Source organism: Neltuma alba, unplaced genomic scaffold (genome assembly GCF_004799145.2).
Source record: "Neltuma alba isolate B1F8T4 unplaced genomic scaffold, ASM479914v2 tig00006621_pilon, whole genome shotgun sequence".
Lineage (NCBI taxonomy): Eukaryota > Viridiplantae > Streptophyta > Magnoliopsida > Fabales > Fabaceae > Neltuma > Neltuma alba.
In genome coordinates this window covers 69,487-96,739 of record NW_021634515.1, presented here as the reverse complement: position 1 = coordinate 96,739, position 27,253 = coordinate 69,487, and the positions used below count along the sequence as shown (strand labels likewise).

Genomic DNA, 27,253 nt, shown 5'->3' with positions numbered 1-27,253 from the left:
TGTACAAGGTAAGAGTAGAAATGAAAGATATATAACTCACCAGTAAGATTGTTAGAAGACAAGTCCAGATAAGTGAGATTTTGAAGAGCTCCTATTTGAGATGAAATAATCCCTGTCCATAGAGGTATTAGGTTGTGTGGGGGTAAATATAATATTTCCAAATTGAGTGAATTTACAAGGTAAGAGTAGAAATGAAAGATATATAACTCATAAGTAAGATTGTTAGAAGGTAAGTATAGATGAATCAAATTATGAAGAGATCCTATCTGTAATGGAATGATCCCTGTCAATAAAAGTGTTAGGTTGTGTGGAGATAAATATAAAATTTCAAAATTAAGTGAATTTGCAAGAGTGGAAATAGAAGATATATAACTCACCAGTAAGACTGTTAGAAGACAAGTCTAAATGAGTAAGATTTTGAATAGCCCCTATTTGTGATGGAATGATCCCTGTTAATAGAAATATTAGGTTATGTAATGGTAAATACAATGTTTTTGAATTAAGTGAATTTGGATGGTAAGAGTAGAAGTAGAAGATATACAACTCACCAGTAAGACTATTCAAAGATAAGTTTAGAAGGATAAGTTTATGAAGAGATCCTATCTGGCTTGGAATGGTATCTATCAAAGCCATTTCAAAAAGTATGAGACGTTCTAGATTGGGAAATGCAGTAAAACTGAAATCTGCTAGATGATGGTATTGTGTAGTCATCTGTTGATAATTCATCTCAACAAGACTTCCAAAATCATTGCAAGATATGCCTTCCCAGTGACAAGGGTCTAACATATTATGGGCACTGTTGATGAAATCCCACCATTTGGTCTAAAGCAGAGCACGTTTTTCTTCTTTTATCATGGCAACTGATGCTACACCATTAATGTGGAAGCAAGTTATTACAACAAACCATAATAAAAATACTGCTCTCATCACACCCATCTTTAGTTCCTTTGTCTACACAAGGTGATCATAAAATGAGTGCATCCACAAAGTCTTTATATATAGAGCAATATTATTGAATCTCCCTTCTACGCGTCAAAGTGGTTGGAGTGTGTAGGTCCAATGGCAAATGGACTAATCATATCGTGTAAGATTGCCTTAATTGTTAATTAATAGTCTTAGTCAATATTAAAGTCTTTAGTCTTTGGATTTATTATAGTGAAAGTGGGCATGAAATTGCCAAACATGAGATGATGAACATCACAGCATAGTGGTCTGATGGAACTCCGAATTAAAGAACCCATTATTTTTAACTTTTAGGATTATATTTTGAAAGACAAATCAAATTATGAAAATATACCTTTTCTTACCACTAGTTGCTCTAAAACAGAGCATGTTTCTCCTCTGCTATCATGGAAGTGGCAATATTATTGAAGAAAGTAATGAGAGGGCATAATCATAAAATCACTATTACCATCACAGTGCTTATTGTTGGAGTCGTCAACATAATTTTGGAGAATGCCACTGATTCATGCAACGTGATCACCAAATGAGTGTAGAAGTTGAGTCTTTACATAAGCATAAATTTATTTTTCTTGAACACAAAATTATAACTTTTAAGTGACATATAAAGAAACGTGTTAACTAACTTTGACTATTAAAAATAAAAAAACAGAAAGTAAATAAAATAAAAGCTTGTTTGATTTTATGCTCAACTTTTATGTTTTTACAACTACTTTTTAGAATAAGTTTTGAATACCAAAAGTATAAAAAAAAATGTTAGAATCATTATTTCAAAAACCATACATAAAATGGTGAAGTGAAGGGTCAAAACTAGTTTGCTTTATTAACCTGACATAATTAACAAAAATATAATATTCTGTGTCTCTTCCCTAATTTTATAAAAGAAAAGGCAGAAAAATAAAAAAAAATGTTTTGATTTTTTTTTTGCTTTAAGAACAAATTTTAATTTTGTTACGGAAAAGCTTAATAAAAATACCACAATGACACCCATCTTTTATTTAATTTCTTTCCACAAAGTGATGATCACAAAATGAGTGCAATCTCAGCGTCTTTACATAGAAAAATATTGAAATGACTGAGGGCAAAGGTTTATTTGTCTTTCGTATTGTTATGCGATCCCTATTTCTCTTTTGCAATGAAAGTTATGAGCCCGGTCAAAAAAAAAAAAGAAAGTTATGAGCACTTAATTATTCACTCTAGTTATTAACTGATAGGGCATTTATTAGTATTATGATCATCATATTTAAATTATTCACATCATAAATTGTAAAATCACTTTTAGATACTATTTATGACACTTTTGTTTTATTCAAAATGTGTACATTTTTTTATCATAAAAATAAGGTTAAAGGTTAAAAACACTTATGAAAATATACCAAAACTTTACTTAACACCATGAATTTTTTTTGCGATCAAATTTACCAATCCAAGTTTAAAAAAGAGATTAATAATGTCAACGCTGTTAAAATTAACAAACATCCATTTTTTTGTTGTAGGACCCATAGTTTTTTTAATAAAAATATCAAAATACCCTCAATTAAAACGGAAGAGAATTAAGAGTCACATGAACTTATATTTAAAGTTGACCAAACACCATATAATATATATAAAAGTATCAAAATACACCCAATCTCGAAAGTATATTGTATTAGAGTGTGTTAGAGATTATTAATTATAATAAAATTTTTATAATTAAAATAACTAATATAAAAAAGTTTAAGCTTGAATTGGATTGCTCTTCAATGTTAAGTTATTTATATCCCCAATCTTTTTTTTTTGAGTAGTCATTATGGATATCTTTGAAAATAAATTGCTTATATCCATGATACATGGAGCTGTGTGTTTATCCTCTAGTCTACGTTATCAAATTTAATAGTCAACTTGAAATTTCTTTTATGTTTATGTTTAAATTCTTTGAGAAAATTTAAGGCTATTTTTAGTAGTTACAAAAATATTTAATTATTATGTATAATATTTATGCTATTAAAATATCTTCAGCCATTAATGAATAGAATAACTATAACAATAGGCTAGTTTTTACAACAAGCAAAAAAATTGGCTAATAAAAAATGTATTGAAAAAGATTAATAATCTTTTTTAATTATAAAGATTGATGATATAAAAATTTATTATACTTAATAATATCTAACACACTCTAATCTAATAGCCTTACAAAATTTGATGGTATTTTAGTACTTTTATTAAAAATCATATGGTGTTCGATGAAGTTCATGGGTATTTTTGACTCTTAACACTTTTTCGTTTTAATTAGGGGTATTTTGATACTTTCACTAAAAAAAAAATCATGGGTCCCATTGCTAAAAAAGGGACATTTGTTAATTTTGATAGCATTGGCACCATTGAGCTCTTTTTCAATTTGAATCAATCAATTTGAACCCAAAAAAAATTCATGATGTTGGGTGAAGTTTTAGTATATTTTCATATATATTTTTGACTTTTAACCCTAAGAAATATAGACACCATGGAAACTAGTTTTTCTCTTCACACAGATTTAATCTATTTAACAAACTATTTTTTTTAAAAACTTCATGCATATATAATTTGTGAGGATAAATGACGGTAATAATTGTAATAGATAGTAGAGTTTTTCCCCCTTCTTTTTTGAAAAATCAAAGAAGAATAAAAAAATAATATCATTGTTAATGGTCTTCATCTATATTAATTCTTGTACAGTAAAAATGGACAAGAGATTGCTAAACGTAAGATGAACCTCACAACGCACATAAAGGTCCTACAAAAATCCCAAGAAAACAAACTCATTATTAAAGAGGTGTAAGATGGGCACAAATTAGAGTCAAAAGTCTTTGGAGAACATCCAAATTAAGGCAATGGACATAAACATAATGTGTGAGAAGGGCATAATAAAATACAAAACTAGTCTATTGGGTCCCACATAATTGGAATTGGAATACAATAAACTCTCGAATATGCTAAATAGATTCACATGAAGTGTATGACAATTACTACTTTCAGTCTTTAATATAAAATTCCATTTGACTTTTATATTGGTCCTAAATATAAGACCCCAATCCATTTTGTCTCTCATATTTACTCAATTTTTTTCTAGTCCTTCTAATAATTATAGTTTTAGCTAACATACTTGATTAGTAAGGATATTTTAGGAAAGACAACACCTATTTATTACAAATAACTAACTTAACTTCTTTCCTTAATTTTCTCATATTAGTCAACTAGCTCTTATAATTAGGACCGGAGGTAGTAATTAGAAATGCCTAAATTTTTTCTAATTAATTGTTTTGGAAAGAACTACCACCCTTCATGAACTTCTACCAAATGGGTCAAGCTTAGCCTTAACATAATGTCTATCCCTAGTGGCCTAAATGGTATCCGTAGCTTTAGGTTGATCAAACACAAAGTTTGAACATTTTTAAAATAATAGCATTGTGGTCTAGTGGCATATGAAAACTCTTTTCTAAAAGGAAGGTCACAGGTTTGATATCCCCTATAATATAATCCTAGGCCTTTAGTACCTACTCAGCTGCCCTTTTCATTGGGAAAAAAACAAGTTTGAACATCTTTAAATATTTTTTTTATGAAAGGTTATGGGTTGAAAGTTTAAAGATGCAAACTAAAATTATGCTAACTCCTGATTTTTTGTTTATAGTAATGCTTAAATTTGTATTAGTAGTTGGAGATTAGGGATTTTGATGTCCTGTTGTGGGTTCTGTGTGCAGTGCTCAAGTGTCCCCAACCAGAAAAGAAGAAAAAAAGATGATGAATGTACTATATAACTAAAAGAATATAAAAATATCTTAAAAATGCAGAAGGGAAACTCATGCCTGAAAACATCAACTTTTCATATCTAAAAAAATATTACTAAAAGATGAGTTACAGAGAATTTTTGGAACCTAATTATTAAAAGATTAATTTGTGTGTTCTTTTTCTCATATAAGAACAAATAAATAAGGATAAAGGACCATCAATTTCTTCTTAAGTAGGCACATATATGGAAAACAGGAGGGTAGTAATTTCTTTGTAAATCACGGTCACAAATTTTGTGACCAATAATTTATTGCATGATGTTGCTTGTCTCTTAGAATTCATGCAAAACTGCAAAAGATTCAAAAGTCTACAACTACTATTATTATGGTCTGGTCTTCAAGACTATTCCAAACGCGTTTTTTTATGAGTAGATTTTACGAGTATGACAGTTTTTTAACTTAATTATGTGAAACTATATATAATTATTATTCAGTTTTTATTCCATAATTCGTCATTGTAAAGTAATAAAGTGATAGGTGGAATATTTTTTTACAAAAAAAATATTAAATAATACTAACAACCTAGTTAAGCATTAACACATTCTCTTAATTTGCATAAGAAGCAACCTAAAACAAAGGTTAAAAGGAAATAAAATCTAGCTATATCAAGAAAGTAATCTAAACTACAGTAAATGTTAGGAGGGATTGGAAGAGATAACTTCAATTATTATAGCCTCAATTGGATAAGTGATAATAAATTGAGAGAATCGCTATGAAGTCCCAAGTGAAAAATATAATTACTAGTACAGCATGCAGTAATAGCTTTCAGAGTAATAAATGACAACTACTTATTTGTTATAGGGACTAACTGATAATTATCTTCTTTTTTCTTCGGACCTTGTCATAATTCTCTCTAATAAATTCTCACAAAAATAATGACAAAAACGACATCAACAGACATCAATGAGAAAACTGTCAGAGATGAATCAGTATGTAATAATGATGAACTTGGACGTATAAAAAAAATCATGACATATTAACTAATCAAGAAACCTTTTAATAATTAAATTATTTACGTGGGACTGCACCATAATTTTCCCAAAATATAACGTGTGGAATGGGCACAATTGAATACAAAGGTAGCCTATTTGATCTAGAGCTGTGAAGAGAGCCAGCGATGCTAATACGGACCAGCCTGCTGTGGTGTAGGTTGAAAGTAGCTGCGCCCGCCAAGCCTACCAGCTCCCTTATATTTTGTTATTTTTTTAAAAAAATTCTAAATTATTTTCACACACTAGTAAATGATCTATGTATCTGTCTCTTTATCTCTGCAATATATAGCCACCTATTTAAAAAACTGATAGGTGTGAGCGAGTTTAAAAAAATGAAGTTCCAAACGTAAGCCCAATATACCACTATTTTTTTTGGGCAATATTTATTAATTTTTAGATAAAAAGCTCTAATCATTGCCTTCTAATAAGGCTTCATTTGCTTCCTTTATCTGCATACAAGTCTTAGGTAATGCATCTTGTAACCTCTTGATTCTTTCTCTTGTTATTTGGCGCTTTGATGTTAAATCCTCCACTTCAGATATTTTTATTAGAAATGGTGACAACGCCTAAAAAAGGAACCTATTGAATTGGGCTCCTAGAAAATTTTCGCTACTTTTTTAAACTATTTCTATAACAGCATTATAAGATACATTTGAGTAATCTTCATTATAAAACTTGTTTTCTAGAAAGATAAATCAATTTTCTAAGCTTAATGATTATTCAGGAAAATGTTTCCAAGTGGAAGGGTAGAGTATTAGATAAGAGGCAATTCAAGTTCAGTTTTAACATAAATTGAAGGTACTCTTTATTATAAGAGTGTAAGGAGTGGGTAATTTTGACATTTGCTTTTACTTTAAAACCACATGCTATATACTTTAGTTATAACATGTAATAAATTAAATATTACTTCCATTATCATTGCAATATATATGTCATGCCATTCATCACAATGGTCGGCTGAAGAGTTGTAGCTATTCCACCAGTTAATCAGAGGGAGTATTATATATTTGGTTGTTGCTTTTAATTTGATATCACAAAACTTACACAACTTTACAACTTCTTTTTCTACGTCCTAATTTCTAAACACCTTGTTTGCAAGCCATCGTCAACGTCAAAGTTGGAGTATCCCTCACGATAAATGGACATGATCATGGCGGTGTGATGGGAAGAGTTGACTTCATTGATATATGTGTATGTGTATATTTGACACAACGATTTTTGGTAATTTTGAAATGTTAACAACTTTAATTAATTTTAACTAAATCTTTAGATTTATACAAAGTTGTTAATAAAGCCTTATAAAAAGAATCAAATGAAAGAATACATATTAGAGAATTAATGGGTAGATAGAGCTCACCCCTTATACAGGAGATTCAGTTTGGGAATCTGAATCATTCAAAATAAAATTGAATGATGTAGATTTAACATAATTTTATTTTTATGTTTTAAATAATTTTATATTTTTATCTGTGAAAAAATTTAAAATACAAATAACATCTTAATTATTCACATTTTCAAGAAAATGATTTTTTACTTGCTTAAAAATCATTGGTTAAAAAATTATAAATCTAAATTGTTGAAACTACAATTATACATATATAATGTCATTGCAATGATGAGTATAATGGTGATCATTCCTGCAATAAGCACTTTAAACTGGTTCCTATTACAAGTGTCCTGAAAAAAATTGTGAGCAAACATTTGGGATATCCAGCTACAAAAATTAGCTTGGTTTTCAGTCTCTCTTGTTAATTTTGCCTCCTCCTATTTTGTATTTTTCTGAAATTTCAGAAAAAGGGAATGATAGATCATCAATATTTTAAAACCTGGATAACCGTTCATAGACAGTTCTCATAATCCAATTGATGCATAAAAGGTCACCGACAAAAGCTAGAATAAATAGTAACTTGCCAGTATATGAGTGAGTTTTGGTAATTAAGAGTAAATGTTAATTAATTTATACTAGCAAGATTTTTATGAAATAAATAAACAATAATTAGATTTAGGAGAACTCCCATCTATGTTGGAATGGTAGTTGTAAATCGATGTATTAGATTTGTGGAGGTAGATATAACATTTTGAAATTGAGTGAATTTTGCAAGGTAAGAGTGAAAGTAGAAGGTATATAACTAACTCACTAGCAAGATTGTTATAAGATGAGTCCAAGTAGATGAATTTACGAAGAGATCTTATCTGAGGTGGAATGGCACCTATCAAACCCCCTCCTTTGAGTATCAAATATTGTAGGTTGGGAAATGCAGTGAGGTTGAGATCTTCTAGCTGAGAGTGCTGTGGAGTGATCCGTGGTTGATTCATCATGGCAACGCTTCTAAAATCATTGCAATATATCTCTTCCTAGTAACAACGGTCTGAGAAGTTGTGGGACTATCACTAAAATTCCACCATTTGGTGTAAAGCAGAGCAAATTTCTCCTCTTCTATCATATTAATCTGTTGGGAGAAAGCTGTATCAAAGCATAATAGAAGTACCCATATCATTACACCCATCTTTCATTAATTTTGTTTGCATAAAGTGATTATCATAGAAAATGAATGCAGCCACAGAGTCTTTATATGGACAAAAGCTTAACTGGCCGCCTTATTGGGATGAAATGATCATTCTCAACCGTCCAAGTCAACACTAAAGTCTTCATTACTTCACTTGTACTCAGAGAACAAAAAACTAGACCGAACCGGCCGGTTCAATCGATTTAATTTGGATGTTAAACCTGTGGAGAGTTGAACCGGTAGCAAACCGGTCAAACCAGAGTGAACCGATAATAAACTGGTTTGGATGATTATGTTATTATTGGTCTTATTTTTTCTCATTCAGCTTCTAATATCTCACCCCCTATAGATTTAACAAAAAATTACACACAAGTCTCACAAAAGACAATTAATTCAGAAAAAGTTCCTCAAAATCTCCAAATATTTTCCAAGTCCCCAAGGACCTGCGTGTAATAAATTGTAGTTGTGATATTACCTACTTACCCCCATTAATTTACCACCTCAACAGTAGCTGTCGACAACCCGAGGAGAAGCGGTTAACAACCTCGGCAGTGCCCTTGACAATTCAACCACAAGGTTGTTAGGAGCACTGCCGAGGTTGTTAACCGCTTTTTTTAGTGTTGTCAACAGCCACCGTTGAGATTGTAAATGAATTGCGTTGGGCTCAATTAATGGGGGTAAGTAGGTAATATCACAATTACAATTTATTACACACAGATCCCTGGGGACTTAGGAAACATTTGGAAATTTTGAGGGACTTTTTCTGAATTAATATCTTCTGTGGGACTTGTGTGTAATTTTTCCTAGATTTAAATGAATTTTAATGATGATTTTGTTATCAATGATTATTAATTTTAATTAATGATAAACCATAAAAATCAAAATTCTTAGTGTTGTTATACTTTATTATTATTATAATCAAACTATTGTTATATTTCGATATATTTTGTTATTAGTGATTATTAATGTTGTCATATTTTGTTATTTTTAATTCAATTATATTATTTTAATATGACCAGTTAGATCCCGAGTTGCGCTCAGTTTGACCAACTAATCCTTGAACTACCTCAACTGGTTTAATATTCGGTGGTTTTACCCAAATTATAGAAATATCTCCTTTATTTTAAGAATGTATGCAAACTTTTCTTGAAATTAAAACGTATGTCACACAAACTGTCTTTATATATTTGAGATTTTATTTCTATCTATCCAACTAATAGTTGACCATTAAGATTGAATTTTAAAGTTTTATTTTGATCAAAATATCCCCTCTTAACATAATATTTTTTGAACATTTATATCCATAAAAAATAATTTTTGATGCAAATAATTATAATACATATATTTTCAAATTTTTTAATTTTAATTCTTCATAACATATTGAAACTCATTTATTTTGGTTTCTTTTAAAAAGGCTAAAAAATTATTTTAAATGCATACTTTTTTTATCATATAATATTTTCGGACATTATATAAATAATTTAAACTTATAATTTAAAATTTTTAAAAAATTTTGTTGCAAACATTTACAACTTATTTGATTGATTATACATTTATTTACAGAATTAATTAAATTTCCATTCAATTTTTTTATGTTTACATTAACTAAATTACTTAATTTCCTTCAATTAGAGGTGGGATCCAATTTTCTTGTGTGTTAAATTCCCAAATAGTCCGTTCATCTTCTTCTTCATCAACAGCATCGTGTTCATCTTTTCTTGTTTACTCCTTTGGGTCTTCACTTCCAAAGTTGTGGCTTGCTAATCGATGGCCCATTCTTGCTCATCTTCTCCCTCCATTGTCATCTTTAACCTATATTTGGTAAAAAGAACTCAATGCAGTGGTTGAGTCCTTTTTTATCGTCGTTGTCACTCGTCGGCCTCTTTACTCTTGATTGATGGCTCTTTCTTCATCATCATCAATGGCTTTTTCTTCGTTCTCTTATTGGTTTCTTAATTTTGTAAAGTATTCGTTTAGTCTCATAACCCTAACACAATCAACTTTAAATGATTTTTTGTGGCAACCATTGTTGTTCTTCAAAATTAAACGTAATACGTGAGCACGTGATAATGTTCTTTCAAAATAAAATTTTCAGTAAATTTAAAGGATCAGAGATGCAAGTTTGCCTAATAAAAAATAGTATTTGAAATAATTTGAATTGTAATTACTGTTATTCAAAGTTATAGAATGACAATTCAGACAACTCTTCATCATTAGTTAATGAAAGATTGATAACCAAAAGTAGCATGAAAGCCAATTTAGGAAGGTTGTTATTCTAATGAGGAAAGCTGAGCGAGTTTATTTCCCATTATAAAAAATAGTAGAATAAGAAAACAAACATGTTTGCCCTTTTTTATTTTTTTTATTTTTTTGGCCAGCGTTGCACTTTTTTTTTCTTTAAATAGATGTTTGGTTTACTTAAAAAATACTTTTAAAAAGTACTTTTATGCAAGACAATATGAAATTCTTCTCACATGTTTATGTGATATACTGTATTAGTTTTTACCGAAACACTTTATTAATCAATGTGGTGGGCTCATTCACATGACGTTTCAATATATTATCTATTTTGCTGCTTTTTTTAATCAAAAAATCTATTTTGCTGCTTTTTATTTTGATAGCATAATTACACAATTTTACACCCTTTTTTTTTCAGATTTAAAGGCCCCCTCTTTTATACAAGGCGCCGTCGACATCAAGGCCGTCTCCTCAAAACAAATGGACATAAACATGACGCGTGTGATGAGAAGACTTGATTTATTGATATTTTTATTTATTTTTTTTTTTTACTAAAATTATTTTAGTTAATTTTAAAATTTTAAAATCTTCAAGTAGTTTTAGGCAATTTTTTTAATTGAAATCATTTGTCACATGCTTATTTTTAACACCATTAAGCCATATCCACACAGTTAATTATTAACAAAAGGAGTTTAAACTACAAGCATCCAAATCCTAATAGATAAACTTTAACGACCTTAACTAAGTTTACTGAGTTTATATTTTTCCCTAAAGCTTAGCTATCCTCTTCTTAGAGATAATCCTATTCGAGACACTATTGAGCATTAAATGTGGGCACTTCTGGTAACAGAGATTCAAAAATTGGTTCGCTATATTAATTATGAACTAACCCCTTTCACTTGACTCAATTCCTATTACTAAGTTTAATCGAAAACTAAGAGGAGTAGTTTCTTTTTTTTCCCCCTTCATACCATGTTGTTAATGAAGTCTTATAAAAAGAATGGGCTATCAAAAGCACAATAACTCAGCCACCAAATTAGCTTAATATTTTACTATTTGTTCGGTAATGGTGATGTCAACAATAATTTTTTATCATAATTTACGGAATATAAAATACGTATATGAAGAGAGTTTTATCCCAGTTTATATGAACATATTTATAAGTACTTAATATAAACAGCTCCAAACAAGACATTAGTCTATTCTTCCGATCTTTTCGCATCCTGCTATTTTGTGTTTTTCTACTTTCGTATATTTTCTTATTCTTAACACAGTTTTGGTTTTCACCAAAAACCTCCCCAGATGCTAGACAAAGTTAAAGATTGTTTTTGTTGTTGCTATTGGTGGCTCCTCCTCCTAAATCCTTCATAATCATATTACACACATGTGCGCGCGCGCACACATATATTCGCGTGCCTAAAGTGTCAAATGTGTCACAATTTGGCAATTTCCACGCCATTTGAGTATTATATTTTTCTTAATCAGTTATGTGCAATGTAGGTTTATTGAATTATTATTAGAGTTTTTATTTGATGCTTCTACGTACAGATTCCATATAATGCCTGAAAGGTTGGAGGCATTCCACCAGTCACCCTAAAGCAGAGCATGTTTCTGTTTCTCCTCAGCTATCATGGGCACAGGGGTAGCAATAATGGGGAAGAAAGAAGTGGCATGACGTAATAGTAATATCACAGTGCTTGATGTTTGAGCAGCGCATATGATATTAGAGAGGTTTAGTCTTTGTATAGGAAAATAATTTAATTTTTATTAAAAATACTCATCTAATAAAAAAAGTTAGTTATTTTACAAATTAATTATTTAATTTATATTTCAGTTATTTTACAAATTAATTATTTAATCTCTATGTTTAGAAGAAATATAAATTTTTAAGGAGTTAATGTGTAAATTTGTCTCGTAAGTTTTAACTCAAGAGTGCTAAGCATCTAAAAGTTTTTTTTTATTACAAATTTATCCTGAAAGTTTAAAATCGTAACAAATTTGTTCCCTGCTGTTAAAAATATTAACAGTCAATATTACCATTTAACCAATCAACATTAGTTTTTTAATAATAAAGGGAAAAGTTGCTATGATTTTATACTTTCCGGGAAAATTTATACCCAAAAAAAAAAAGACTTTTGAGTGCTTAGCACTTATAAGTGAAAACTCATGGAACAAATTTGTACCTTATATGACTCTACCAACACTACTAGAAAAAAAAACCTTTGACGGTAGTTAAAATGAGCTTTCTATAGCAGTTTTGGAAGTGCAGTGAATTCCATTGATCTTGTAAGGAGAATATTACACGGCAGTTTATAAAAAAATGTTTTTAATGGCGGTTAAACAAATAACCACCGTTAAAAATTGCATCTTTTTTTTCACATTCTGTGTGAATTTGCTATACAACCTCCCTACAATTTACAGAGCCAAATACAACCAACAGAGTAGAGAATATGCAAAATCATTTCAAGATGTTTATCCTAACACTAACATCTAATTCTTATTCAATCACCTGCACATTATAATTAACAGCTACTCAACTAGTTAATAATAAAAAATGAACTAAAATGTGATGAATGACTAATGTGATGAATGACTTAACTATTTCATACTTTAAAACTTCTTAAGCAATGTTGTTGATAGAGTATCCCTTATCAAGTTGATTTCCTCGGTGTCATATGGCGCACTATCTTGGAATGCCTGTAACTTGAAAATAACATAGTCAACTTGATAAAAAAATGTAAAAAGAATTGAAGAATTTCATGCAATGTGATTAACCTATATTTACCTCGTGTAACTTCTCAATAACCCCTGTCTCAATGATGTCATTCATATAATGGATGACATAATATCCGCATTCATCACTCCTGGATTGACAACGGTACTAACAAAATGAAATATAAAATTGAATATCTAACTTTGATTATCCAAGAAAAATTTATAAACATTAACTCTGGCTATTGAAAAAATTTATAAGCATATACTTAGCTCAAAATAACATACTTGTAGGAGAATCCATCTTACTAGTGGCTTATGTTTCCCGTTGGCCACAACATTGAAACTATAGAAAGCCCTATTAACAATCAAAATAAAATGATATTAGAGCATGTTTTAATAAACTTTACATGTACTAAATATATAAACATAAACTCATGTGTCAGTAACATCTCTGGTTTCTTTTTGTGGACCTCCACGCAGGGAATCAAATTATGTTAGGGTCCAATAATAACTGTAAAATACGAATCATGTTAATTATAATCTTGTATATATAACTTGTGTATCTCAAATACAATAATATGCTTACCCTTCCACGTAAAGTGCAAAATATAATTTCTTTTTCGTCCGAGTTATTGTGGTCATCATGTACATCGACTCACTTCCACAGTATTTACTAGTTTTTGCACCTTTTGAGGACACAAAAAGCCATATGTGCCCTCAAGTCCTCTATGTCGACAAACGCGAGTGAAGTGCCTGGTGTTCAAATAATACACATTAGGACATATATAAGTATAACATGAAATAAAAAAAAATGATATTGTAACTTACAAAATAGCCAGCTACATGAAAACTATATCTAGCTCTTTAAAGTGAAGGAACTGAATGAGGTCCTTTTTATTAATGGTGAAGTTGTATATCATATCTAAACCTACAATCCCCAGCGGTATGTTGAAAGTAAAAGGGTTCTCCATATTTTCTATCATGGAATAAAGGAGTGCCAAACTTCCATGCACTAGAGGACAGGATATGCACTCTTTGTCACCTTCTTCACGGCTACTAGCTTTCCAACAAATCTCTTTGGCCACAAAATAAAATTTTCTTTAGCCTGAGCCAGTAGTCAAACCTTATCAGTAGGGTTGGGCATTGGTGTACCATCATGACCACTACGAATCTTATCTACTTTCACCCTTGATTGTTCGAAACTTTCTTGTCGTCGATCGTTGTGCCTGAGAATGCTCAACCATTAGTAATATGAAGAGATGAATCTTCAAAATCCACATAGAGAGCAAACGGCAGTCCATTATCTTAGGCAGGGCCAGGGCTAGGGTCAGTGCCAGACACTGTCTGCTATTTTGTCACATCCCACCAAATTTGACCTTGAGAATATGAATAATAAATTAGATAGAGGTTCAAATAGCAAAGTTGACTCATAGGTGAAACAACTTTTGAGTTAAACTCTGAACCTTGTCCAAACTAATATTTTAAAAATTATTGGTCTATGAAGGGTAAAATGAAAAAAATTAGAGAAAATTCTAGAAAATTCTCAAAAAATAGTAAAAAGATGAATTAGAGGTTTTAGAACCCTATGTGAAACCTAAAGGTAGAAATGGCATGAAAATAAATTATTACAGAATTTTCTATAAATAGAGGTTTTTTTGGAAAAAAAAATAGTGAAAAATTAGCCCGAAACAATTATTTTAAATATGTAGATGTCTCAATAATTCAAAAAAATGAAAAAATTATTTAAATATTTATTGGATTTTATAAAATTGTTTCTAGGCCTTAGAGGTAAGAGAATTAATTTTAGAACATTTAATTACTGAAATATTATCGGCAATGCCCTATTTTAGAGAAAATTCAAAATAAATATTTAGGGGTTGAAATAAATTTCAAAATTTTTTAAGGGGCTTTCCTATATTAGAAAGGAGTTTTTGATAGAGAAAAATAAATTTTTAGAGGCTCAGAACTATTTTTGAAAATAGTAACCAAAATAGTGAGTTTTAGTCAAAAATTGATATTTATGAGTGGGCCCCATTTTTTTTTTTCTTTTTAAATCAGACTTGGGGTTCATATTGGGTCAAGAAGATCAAAAAATTTGTGCAAATAATGGCCTAACAATTAAGGAGTCTTAAGCCCCAATGAAGTCAAAATATCAATGGAAAAAGCAAGCAAAGGGACACTTGGACAAATAAGAAAAATTAAAGCATTTGATGGTAGTCATATGGCCATTTTTGCTAGCCAATTTTTTTCCATGAGTGAGGAGAGGGAGTTCAGATTTTTGGCTTATAAATATCCCCTCATTTCATACATAATTAAGCCAAACAGGGAAAAATAGGGGGAAATTATGCCAGAATAAAACTCAACTCCAAATAGCTCCTAATACCCTCCAAATCCAAGAAAAATTATCGAACTTGAAGTTAGGATCTATTAAGGTATGTATAAACTTGGTTTTGGTTGGATTTATGGGTTGTTTTGATTGAAATTCCATAATAAAATCCCAAGGTTCTATGCTGTGATTTTCAATAAGTTTAGGGATGGATTAGGGAAGGATAGAAATTATAAATATGAGCTTAAACTTTTATGTTTAATTGATATTTGGATTGAATTTTGAAAGAAATCAAGTTAGCATTTATATAGCCCCTATTTGGCCACTATGGTTTCCTAGGGTAGGAGTTTGTTTTAATGTGATTTGATAATTCCAATAAGTTTAGAAGGTGTTTTTGTGTGGGGAAACACCAATAAAAAGCATTTAAAATCATTAGAATCAAAAATAAAAATTTTGGAACATAAATCCTACCTATTCAACCAAAGTGAATTGAAAGGGAAGGAGTGTGATTTTGTTAAATCTGAATTAATATTTGGATTCTAAATAAAAAAAAATTGTATAGAAATGAGCTAAGAGATTGATAGAATTAAAGGAGGAATAATTATGTCAAAAATCAAGAAAAAGAGGATTTAATTAGGTTTAAGGTTAAGTACTTGTGATCAAATTGAGTGGTTGATAATATGGCTTGTAATTATACTTGGATTGATGGGTTTTGTGGAGAAGAACCAAGGAAAATACCAAACCCTTAAGAAGGCCAAATTGAACCAAGTATAAAAAGTAGCATTCAATCTAATTTGATTATTTTTCTTGCTTACTTAATGTGTACGTGTTGATTGCTTTGTTTTGCTATGAAATGATTGATTTATACTATGGCACGGAATGTTCTTCAATGCTTGACATGCTTTAGCCAAATGCATATTGATATAAAATGTGAATAGGTGCTAATTTCCTTGATGGAATAATATATTATTCATGAAATTGGGAATGGTTATTATGCATTGTGAAATGTCACATTATGTAAAGCATGATTCACATGATAATTATGGTTCATTGTTACTGAGATTTTCATGAAATCTCATTCTTTTATATTCAAATATTGACCAACTAGGGGTTGGATCAAGTAAGGAGAAAGAAAAGGGATTCATCTTGGAAGATAGTTGAGCTTAATGCCATTGAAGTTATGTTTTATAATTACTATGTATTGTTATGTATATTATGAATTATGTTGGAATATTGTATTAACGATCAAGGATGCTTTATATGTGAGCAATTAATTTAAGAACCATGTTTAAGTATGTGATGTGTGATTGGAAGGATTATATGGATTGGATAGAGGAGAAAAAAAGACCAAGAATTGAATGAAAAGAGATAAAAATTGACTTTTTAAGGGCTAACAAAATTTTGTGCAATTGGATGCTTCTTGAGCTGAAATTTGTCAGTCCCATAGATCATATTTTTAGCTTTAAAATAAGTGATATTTCATTAAATTTGAATTTTTGTACAAAAAGTTATGCCTTTCCAAAGTTGGGTATAAATTCTAAAAAATTAAAAAATAACCAAATGAACAGTACCATTTTGCACAAAATCTGAGCTTGATGGATGAATTCTGGATACCAATGAGTATTTTTTCCTTAAAGATGACATTATGAGCTTCAAATGAAACCTAAAACCATCTTATTTTGATTTTCTGGAATTAGTTATGAATTTTCAAAGTTTAGCTTTTATAAGGGTTAAAATGAATAGTAACCCAAATTTAAGAAATCTCAAAGTTCAAATTTCTCCAATTTAAGGCCATAAGAAATAATTCCAAATGGTTTCAATTGAGATAAAATGAGGTCTAAAAATAAGGTGTGACATGTTGCGTCTGATTATTACTTTCCTTCCCACTTTGAATCATAAGTGAACCTTGAAATATAAAAAGAAATTACTTAAGGCATATTAAATAAGTTTAAATGGATGAAATGAACCTTGAGAAGATTTCAAAAGATGTGTGATTATTACTTGTGACGGTTCAATCACTCGGGGCATTTGGAATCCAGTCATGCCTATCATCATCATAGCCTGTTGAAATTTGACATTGAACTCCTCACGTATTTTTTGCATTTCTGCCTTGTGTTCTTGACTAAATTAAGCTCAAACCCTCTCCATTTTTTCTCGTAATTACTAGTCAAGCTCCTTTTTAGATACCATATCAATGGAGGATGATCCAGTGCTTCTTTGTAAATCAGGGCCAAAGAACTGTTTAATGCCAATCCCTTTAGGGACCCCTTTAACTCTAATAGGATGGTCAGCCTTTCCAATAGCAGTGGCTAAAATATCCATCCATCCATGAGGAACGAATGTACCTTGGGATAATTACTCCTCAAATATATCCTGTAATATTAAAGCAACAAATTTGATTTAAGATAATTGAAAAAAAGCAGTTAATAAAGTATAATGCAATGATATTACTTACAATCCTCTCACCAACAACAGCGATCTTTGAAGTGATATATTGACTCTTTTTAACCCTTGCCGCCTTCCAGTTTTCTTGGTGAGATAGATGCTGGATGGGTGGAATGACTCCAGTAGGGTTTGAAGCAGCAACCATTTATGCAACCTGCAACCGTTCTTCCATCATACTTCTTTCCAAGCCATTGTATCCTCCACAAGACATGGTATATGAGTACACATTTAGCTCAGATATTTACTTATTCTTCCTACTCAGTGCCTTTGACAATGAAGCAAATTCAATAAAGTTAGTTTAATTAAATAAAATATAAATTCATTAATAACTAAGTTTGAAGAAACCAAACCTGAAATACAAGGTTTTCTGCTGCTTCACAAACCTCTGCCATGCTTCATCATTAATAAAAGAGTATCAATCCTTAGGATGCTCACCTTTCTTTTTCCCCCAAGATACTCTTTTGTAAGCATGGATTTAAAATCTCTCCACCGTTCATCAAGTTGCTTTAACACATGGTGTTTCATCTCCTCTGTTGCAGGAATATCAAATGTGAGCTGCGATACAATACAATAGAGTTAAAAGTAAATAATCAATTATAACTGAAACAAATAGAGAAAAGAATTCGTAATGTACCAAAATATCCTTCCAAAGCTTGATCTTCACTTCTTCTTCTATCATCCTCTAATTAGGAATGTCAATTTCAATCTTACTACATGCTAGATAACCCACATAACTATTAAACTAAGTCCCTTGAGGACCTACAACTTTCGAATCATCATCAAACTCTACTGTAATTCTCGTGAATTGTATGGTCTCATCATGTAAAGCCAACTTCTTCATAGGGATTGACCCTTTATCCTTTTTCTTGTTAGTAAAGGAGCTGTTGTTGTTAGAGCCCTATTGACCGGATCTGTCCATTTCTTGTTTAAAGAACAAACATCAAGTAAATTTAACAAAAAACATCATACTATGAGTAAATGATAAATATCAAATAAACTTAATAAGAAACATCAAATAATTTATTTAGGCCTTACAATGATTATCCTTCTAAATTCCTTCACAATGATCATCCCTAACAGCATAGTCATTATCTACCAAATTGAATTCAGCTGTTTTAGGTCAAGTAGCTATGAAAGGCGGGGTTTTGTCAAGATTGAATTCTGAGTCACCATCATCTCCACCAACTCCTTGCCTCTTACCTTGGAGCATAATAGACAATTTTTTTTTTTTGCTAAATTGGTGACGCAAAATACTCCCTCCGTTCCTTATTATAAGAGACAAATAACCAAATCACGTTGATAAAAAAAACAGTTAAAATTAGTTGAGGACAATTAATGTGTAAAAAGTATAATGTTTTTTTCCAACAATGCCCCTATTAATAAGGAGAGAGAGTATGAGAGAGAACAATTAAATTATTGAAAAAAAGAGAAGTGGGAGGGAGAGAGAGTATGAGTTGGAGACAAAATAAATAGAGGCAAAATAGGAAATCAATACAAAAAAATAGAGACAACTTTTAAGTGTCTCTTATATATGGGAACATACCATAAACATCAAATGTCTCTTATAATAAGGAACGGAGGGAGTACTTGTTTTACTTGACTTGCTAAAATAAATGGCTCATCTCTATATCCAACCCTCTCAAGATCAACCTAAACAAATTCAAATTCTTTATTTACTTGCATAGCATTACTATTAACCCACTTACATTTGAAGATGAGAACTTTAAACTTGGTATAGCTAACCTCCCATATCTCTTTTATTACTCCATAATAAGACATTGACACCAATATTGAGCTTTTATATTTTGAACAAGCAAAATGCATAGCTTTGGCTACTACCATCACCCCACTATTCTACATAGTAGTCTTATTATCTTTGGTTTTTGTGTAAAATGAATAACCATTTATGTCACATCCGTCCCAACATACAACCTCAAAATGAGGCCCTGCAGTTAGTCATTGTATTGTCTCAGAAGGATTAACATCCCTTAATACTTCTTGCTTGAACCACTCTGCAAATGACTTGTTATGCTCATTAGCTAGTTGCATATCATTTTTTCTTGGATTCAAGTTCTTTAACATATTCTTGTGAGCATCTAAGTAAAGCAAAACTTCATTCGTGATGTTTAAAATATATAGACGTGCCTGCACTACAACTTCACGAGACATAGACCTCACTATGACACCATGTGTTCCCTTACTTCTCCCCTGATCATGTCGAGATTGAGGAAGTCCAACTACCTTTACCCTATGAAGATATGCTATACAAAACTCAACTGCTTCCTTGGCTACATATCTCTCAACAATTAATGCCTCAAGCCGATAAGGGTTCTTAAAGTACATTTTTAGGATTTTCATGTATCTCTCAAGTGGTACATCCACCTTAAACACATAGGGCCATAAATATTTATCTCTCACACAAGATGAGCTATCAAAAAATGATGGAGGAAAGTGCATTTCCAGTTAGGAAAGGATCAAATAACATTTATTTTCTAATTCATCTAACTCAGCAGGACCAATGACTTTGCTGCAAATAGCATTAAAAAACATGCAAAGTCTCGTAATAGTGTTTTTCAAATCATTTTTCATAATGTCTCGAACAGCAACTGAAAGTAATTGTTACATTAACACATGACAATCATGAGACTTTATCCCTATTATCTTCAAATCTTACATTGAAACAAACTTCCTCAAATTAGAAGAATAACCTTGTGGCACCTTGATGTTGTTAAAAAACCTACAAAAACTTATGTTTTCTTCCCTTGATAATATGTGTAAAGCTAGATGTAAATAAGCCCTCTTACCCTCTCTTTCTTGTGGTGGAGGAGTTTTCTTATTCCAATTTTGACGAGATTTTGTCTTGTATTGATTCAATTCTTAGTCTTTCTACTTATGTGTAAAAGTGTACTAACAAGGCTCTCACACATGTTTTTCTCCATATGCATCACATCTAGACTATGCCTCACATCAAGACTTCGCTAATATGAAAGATAAAAAAGAAAGATCTTTTTTTTCCATATATTCCTATCACTAGCAGTCTTCTTCTTTTTACTGAAGATCACATTAACTCCCTCCACCTGTTGATAAACTTCTTCTCTAGTTAATGGTATTGAAGTCATTTGGTATTCTTGTGAGTTGTTAAATGCCTTTTTCAATGTATGGTAAGAGTAGTGCTGACTAAGAAATCTTCTGTTACCAAGGTAGACCGTCTTCCTTTCATGTCATGTAGTGAGTGCCTTCTTTTGATATCAGACATGCTTTATGCCCCTTAACACTGTATTCGGACAAATTTTCATATGTCGGAAAGTCATTTATTGTGGTGAAGATCATGCACATAAATTGAAGGTCTCTTGTTTATATACATTAAACATATCAACATCTTCCTCCCATAATTTGTTCAAGTCCTTAATTACAGATGCCAAATATAAATCGATATCGTTTCCCAGCTGTTTTGGCCCCAAGATGATCAAAGATAACATGGTATTTTTTTTTTCATACATAACCAAGGAGGCAAGTTGTAAATTACTAGGAGAATCACCCAAGCACTATGTGTGCTACTAAGATTACCATATGGATTAATTTCATCCGTATAAAGCCCTAGCTAAAGGTTTCTTGGCTCACTACCGAATTGAGAAAATTTTTGATCTATTGCTTTTCATTGACGAGAATCTACGGGGTGACAAAGTTTTCCATCAAGTATTTTATTATCGGAATGCCATCTCAAGTTTTTTGCTTTTGTGGCATTAGCAAATAAACACTTAAACCGTAATATTATTGGAAGATACCACAATACCTTCAAAGAAGGACCTTTGGTTTTGTCATTATAATCACCACCACCTTTCTTGACTTTATCTCTTGAAATATTACATTTAGGGCACTTATTCAACCATTCATTCTCATTTCTAAACAATATGCAGTCGTTAAAGCACGCATGTACCTTCTCATATTCTAAACCCATCAAACACAAAAAATTTTTGCCTCATACATAAAGTGAATTCCCTTTTGAAAGAATATCACTCAACAGTTTAAGTAATTTCGTGAAACTAGTATTGGTCCAACCATTTCTTGCCTTCAAATTCATCAACTTCAACACAGTTGTCAACCATGTGTAATCATCTTTACACTCTGGGTACAAAGACATCTGTGCATCACTACCCAAGCTTTCATATGTGGGAAAGAACTGTGCAAAGAAATCAGACCTTATGTTACGAAATATATCTGAAATTCTATCACTAAAGTCATTATTCACAACCTTCTCCTTTCCAAATAGTGTAGTCTTTCTAATTTTGCCATGCTATATCCAATTTGTATACCTCAAATTTATTTCATCACAGATAAAATGCTCTCTTATCTTAGGAGTACTCTACCAACTATTATTTAAGCATTTGATACAAGGACAAAAATACAAGCCACCTCTTTTACTAGGTACATTTCTTTGAGTAAACTCAAAAAACCTTTCAACCCCATCCTCATATTCTTTGCTAATTCTCTTAGCTTTTATCCAACTACGATTCATTGTTCTACAGAGTTAATGAGCATAGTTATAATGTCAAGTTCAATTCCAACTACTTAATTCAAATATTAAAATAAATAAAATAATTAAGTGGTAGTTAATAAATTAAAATTGACTAATACTTAATTGCAAATTAAAAGAAATGTCTTTTTTATTTTATAAAAATTTTAACAGAATTTTTCCTTAAATATAACAAATCCTAAATTATTTAAACAATGGACAAATCAATCAATCAATAAACCAACAACATAATAAACAAATACAAGATAAATTTGAAGAACTATAACTAACAAAATAAAAGTAACAATTCAATCTCAAACTAATTCAATGAATAAAGATTCTTAAAGTTAAAACTTCTAAATTCAAAATAGAAACACAAATAATAGACATTTGTTATGAAATTTTAAGTAACACTTTATCATCAATCAAAGTTCATAACGAAAAAAAAAAAATGGCCGAAACACTTAACAGATTAGTGGAAGATTTTACCAAAAGCCTATGACTATAATAATAAATGGAAATTGTTAACAGACAACGAAATTGAGTTTGTTAGTAAATCAGTAATCCATCTGCCATTGTTATTGGGAATTAGGCCATCGCAAGTGGCTATTTCATGTTAAACAACAGAACCATTCAGATAGTTAGATAGAAAATCAATTTCATATGCAGTTGATGGGATATGAGACCAGACAATGGTTAATTATGAATTTAGGAATTTTTAGATATCTTAGAGGAAATATTTTGGAAAAATTCCAAAAAAATGTCACGATAATTTCAAAATCCCAAATCAGAAATAACTATAAGGATGTGTCGTCATTTGTTTTTCAAATATCATCAATTGTTATTCAAATGTAATAAACAAGAATAATTTTAACATTTCAAATTTAAAAGTATTTTTTTGGGATTCTCCCAAATATTTTTGTTTTGATTATAATTTTATTGTTACTTTTTTATTATTAATTATTTCTTGCATTTAATCTTAGGATTTTTAAAATATTTTACATTTAATTCATATGGTTAAAATTGAGATTATACATAGCTCATAAAATATACTCTTAATTGGGAATTGAAAAATGAGTATTCCCTCTCTTTTTGAGTTTCTTCTCTTTTCTTTCTATTTGTCTGGTTTCTCTCTCTCTCTCTCTCTCGTTGCATTTCTTTCTTACTTTCTTTTTTCCTCCCTCTTCCCCCTCCCTTTCCAGTCAATACCGTAGTTTTGGCAAATCCCATCCAAATAAATTCCATATTTTAATTAAATTGATTATACAGCCATCAACCAAATACCCATGTTTCTTGAGTACTTTTCTAATTCTAATTATAAGTCACTTTCAACATATTTTATCAGAATAAAAAAAAAAGACCTTAAAAATTATTAATTTTACCTTAAAATTTAACCATTTTCTAGTCTAGACCAAAAAAAAAATTATTTCCTTCACCTTATAAATAATACGAGAGAAGTATTTTTTTGAACTTTCATCATGAAGTTCGTTGGGGTCCTCAGAAAGTACTTCAATGGCACTAACAGCCTCAGACTCAAGGGTGACATTTCTATAACCTTCGTCCCATGCCACTTTCAGCCCATGTAAGCATACTTATAGCTCCGCTGTTAGTGCATCACCCTGCCTGATATTTTAAATGAGACAAAACTTGAGTAATCAAAACTTATGATTTGAAACATGAAAGACTAAAACTAAAAGAAGAACAAATTTAAAGGACCAAAAATTATATTAACTAGATCATTGTTCATTTACAAGATTTATTTGCAAATAAATCCCTTATTTAGGACTTGTCAATAATTTAATTATGAATGAAAAAACAACCATACAAAGAGATGCCCTTTTTAAGGGTTAGTAATATTTAAATATGAAATAAGACGTTGTATTTGATACTGAAATAATTATTAAAGAAATATCTTTATCATACGACAATCTTTACTAGAATTAATCAGGGGGTGTTTAGAAGCATCAAAAACACTTTTGCGTAAAATGAGACAAAATCCTCCACATATTTACTTTGTATGCCGTAAAAATACTTATAAAACCATGATTTAGTTTCTACTTAAATACTCCCAAAACCTTCATACTATTATAGAATCACTAGGTAAGAGTACAAAATATTTAGACTTCTAATTTCCACCAGAAAAATTAAAACTCATTCTTTGATGGTTTCTTTATTTCTTTGGTTTGGATTTAATTCAAAATTTTAGGAAAGAACCCAATTTCTCTTTTTTGTTATAGTTCAAAGTTTCTTCAAATAACTTTAGACTTAAGCTAATATTTATCGAGTTGGGAATATGAAGGTTAAAACTCTCTCAATAAATGTCCTTCTCAAAATTTAAACTTACACTTAAACTAAAATTTAGGAAAGAAGCAAATTTCTCTTTATTCTGTCATTCACTCTGTTTTGTGATAATCATTTTTAGATATCTTTCTTTCGATCATTAATAATCATCAAATTATTTGGACAAAATAAAGTTTTTTTTAAAAAATAGAGGAATTAGTAAATAAATCCATAAAAGAGATTGCTCAATGGAAAAGAATAACCATCTTTTTTATGAGACTGAAGCTCTAGTCCATTCAATAATTATTCACGTGTTGACCCAATTGGGACTCCTTTCGGAAACATTGCTGGTCAAATTGATGTTGAAATAATCCTGCTTTTTGACATCTTTTCTGCCTTTAGTTAGGTATTTAAAAACAATATTTTTTTCTGATTTTAAATATAACACTTAAATAATTAATTTTCAAGTTAAGTTAGTTATTATCAAAAGTCTCAAGTCTATGTTTTATGGATGAAAAACATGTCCAAAAAAATGAATGAAAATAATGATGTTAATAAAGCACCTCCTAACAGATAGTTAAGCAAATCCAAAATGAAATTACCTTATAGTGCAAGATATTACAGGTTAATACAATATTTATTTTTTAAAATTTGCTCTTATTTTGATTTTAATCTTTTTTAGTTTTAGATTATAGATTTTAGTTTCTCAGAGGCATAGTAATCCAAACATATTTTTTTATTTTTAAAACTTGTTCTTAGAAATTACTCCAGAAAATTTTTCTAAAAACATAAAAATAGAAAATAAAATCAAACATGACCTAATTTATGAACAAAACGTAGGTTCCTTTTTATATTTATGAGACATAATTCTCCCGTAAAATTTTAGCACAATAATTTTTCTAATAATAAAAACTTACATGGTTAAAATTTTGTTAAGTATTATTGATAATAAAAATCTTGTTTGGATGATTGGATCTGATAACTTGAGCAAATTATATCTAACCCTATTTTGTACTTAATTTATTTCTTATAGGCACATGATGAATAAAATTTCATAAGATAATAAACATAATGTGCAAAATCCTTTATGAATCATGGGTACATAATATTTTTTATTTAAAATTTTATTATAAATCTCTTAAATTTGGACAACCAAATGTCCCACTCATCCTGGGATTTTCGAAGACCTTGACTCGCAAAGAGCAATGGGGTCCTTGCACATAAAATTTTTTAAAGATTTATTATCATAGGAGTATTAAATAATCTAACTAATTTTAAGCTTATAAAAGATGTATTGCACTTTGACCGACACACACAAATAAAAGTCAAGGCTAAAACTTCTAAATATATGAAAATACTTGCTTTCATTCTAAATATAATTATCATTCGATCCTAAATGAAAGACTCATTTTGTAATCAAAATCATACTGTAAAATAAATTTTACATTTAAAACAGGAGGAGTACGAGTCCTAATTTTAACTGTTGTCCTTTAGTGATTATAAATCATAAATACAGCAAATTAATGTAATATGAATTTTAATGAAAAATAAATACAGCAACCTAATAAAAATTATCATTATTTAATTAAAAATCAAATGAAATTATATGTTGATTTCTGTTGGATACAAAAGAAATTAAATTCTCCGTGAATAACATTGAAAATGAATGAAAAAAATTCACCTCAAGTCAGGTCAATAATAAATTCGTTAGCCAGTGCATGGGCATGTATTATTTATTATAAAGTATATTTTTTGACAAGTAAAAATAAAAATAGTAAATTTTAAACATATATATTTTTTCCTGTGAAATCTGTGTTAGATCTAATTTTGTCGCAAGAATTTTTGCTAAGTGACAATGGGTCTCAGAGATTTTTTTGTAAGTTTAATGTTATATAAAAATTTTCTAATCGTGACGATAACACGATAACATGAAAGGAACTAAAGATGCAGAATCTGCAAGGAGTCAAATTATTGAGCCCTATGTAAGAGTTAGATTTGGGAATTCTAATTAAACAAAGTTAATGTATAATTTTGATCTTGATCTTATTTTTCAGGTATAATTTTGCCTGTCATTTTTTTAGTGGTACAATTTTGAACCTGAACTTGTTTTAGGACCAAAATTGCATCCTAAAAAAAAAAAGATTAGAGGCAGAACTGCACCTGAAAATAAAATTATGAGCAAAATTACACTTTAAAAATAAGATCATGTTTAACCCTTAAACAAATAGTCAAACTCCACGCTTTTTAACAATAAGGTAACATTACCATAATTTGAAAATTTATAAGGTGATATTGAATTCAAAAAGAAGTAAGCGAACAAAAATTTTCATAACAAAATTTAACCTTGAATAAAATTTCAAGTTTAAATCTCACAAATAAGTTTCAGGAGGAGAGTTTTATATTAAATGCAACCTAACCTGACTTTATTTTAGACTACTTGATGTAGCTTTCAAAAATTCATTGGCATAAACCCC

The 27,253-nt window shown here is 30.0% G+C and overlaps 1 protein-coding gene across 1 annotated transcript in view; it reads right to left on the bottom strand.

The window, feature by feature from the left end:
- LOC114750706 (MDIS1-interacting receptor like kinase 2-like) overlaps positions 1-11,942 on the bottom strand; it is a 55,633-nt gene extending 43,691 nt beyond the window's left edge. The window contains exons 1-4 of the mRNA XM_028939304.1: positions 11,938-11,942; positions 549-620; positions 378-449; positions 41-112 (exon numbers count right to left, since the gene is read on the bottom strand). The gene's annotated coding sequence lies outside the window, so the exon portion shown is untranslated. The remainder of the gene's footprint in view (positions 1-40; positions 113-377; positions 450-548; positions 621-11,937) is intronic.
- Positions 11,943-27,253: the final 15,311 nt, after the last annotated feature.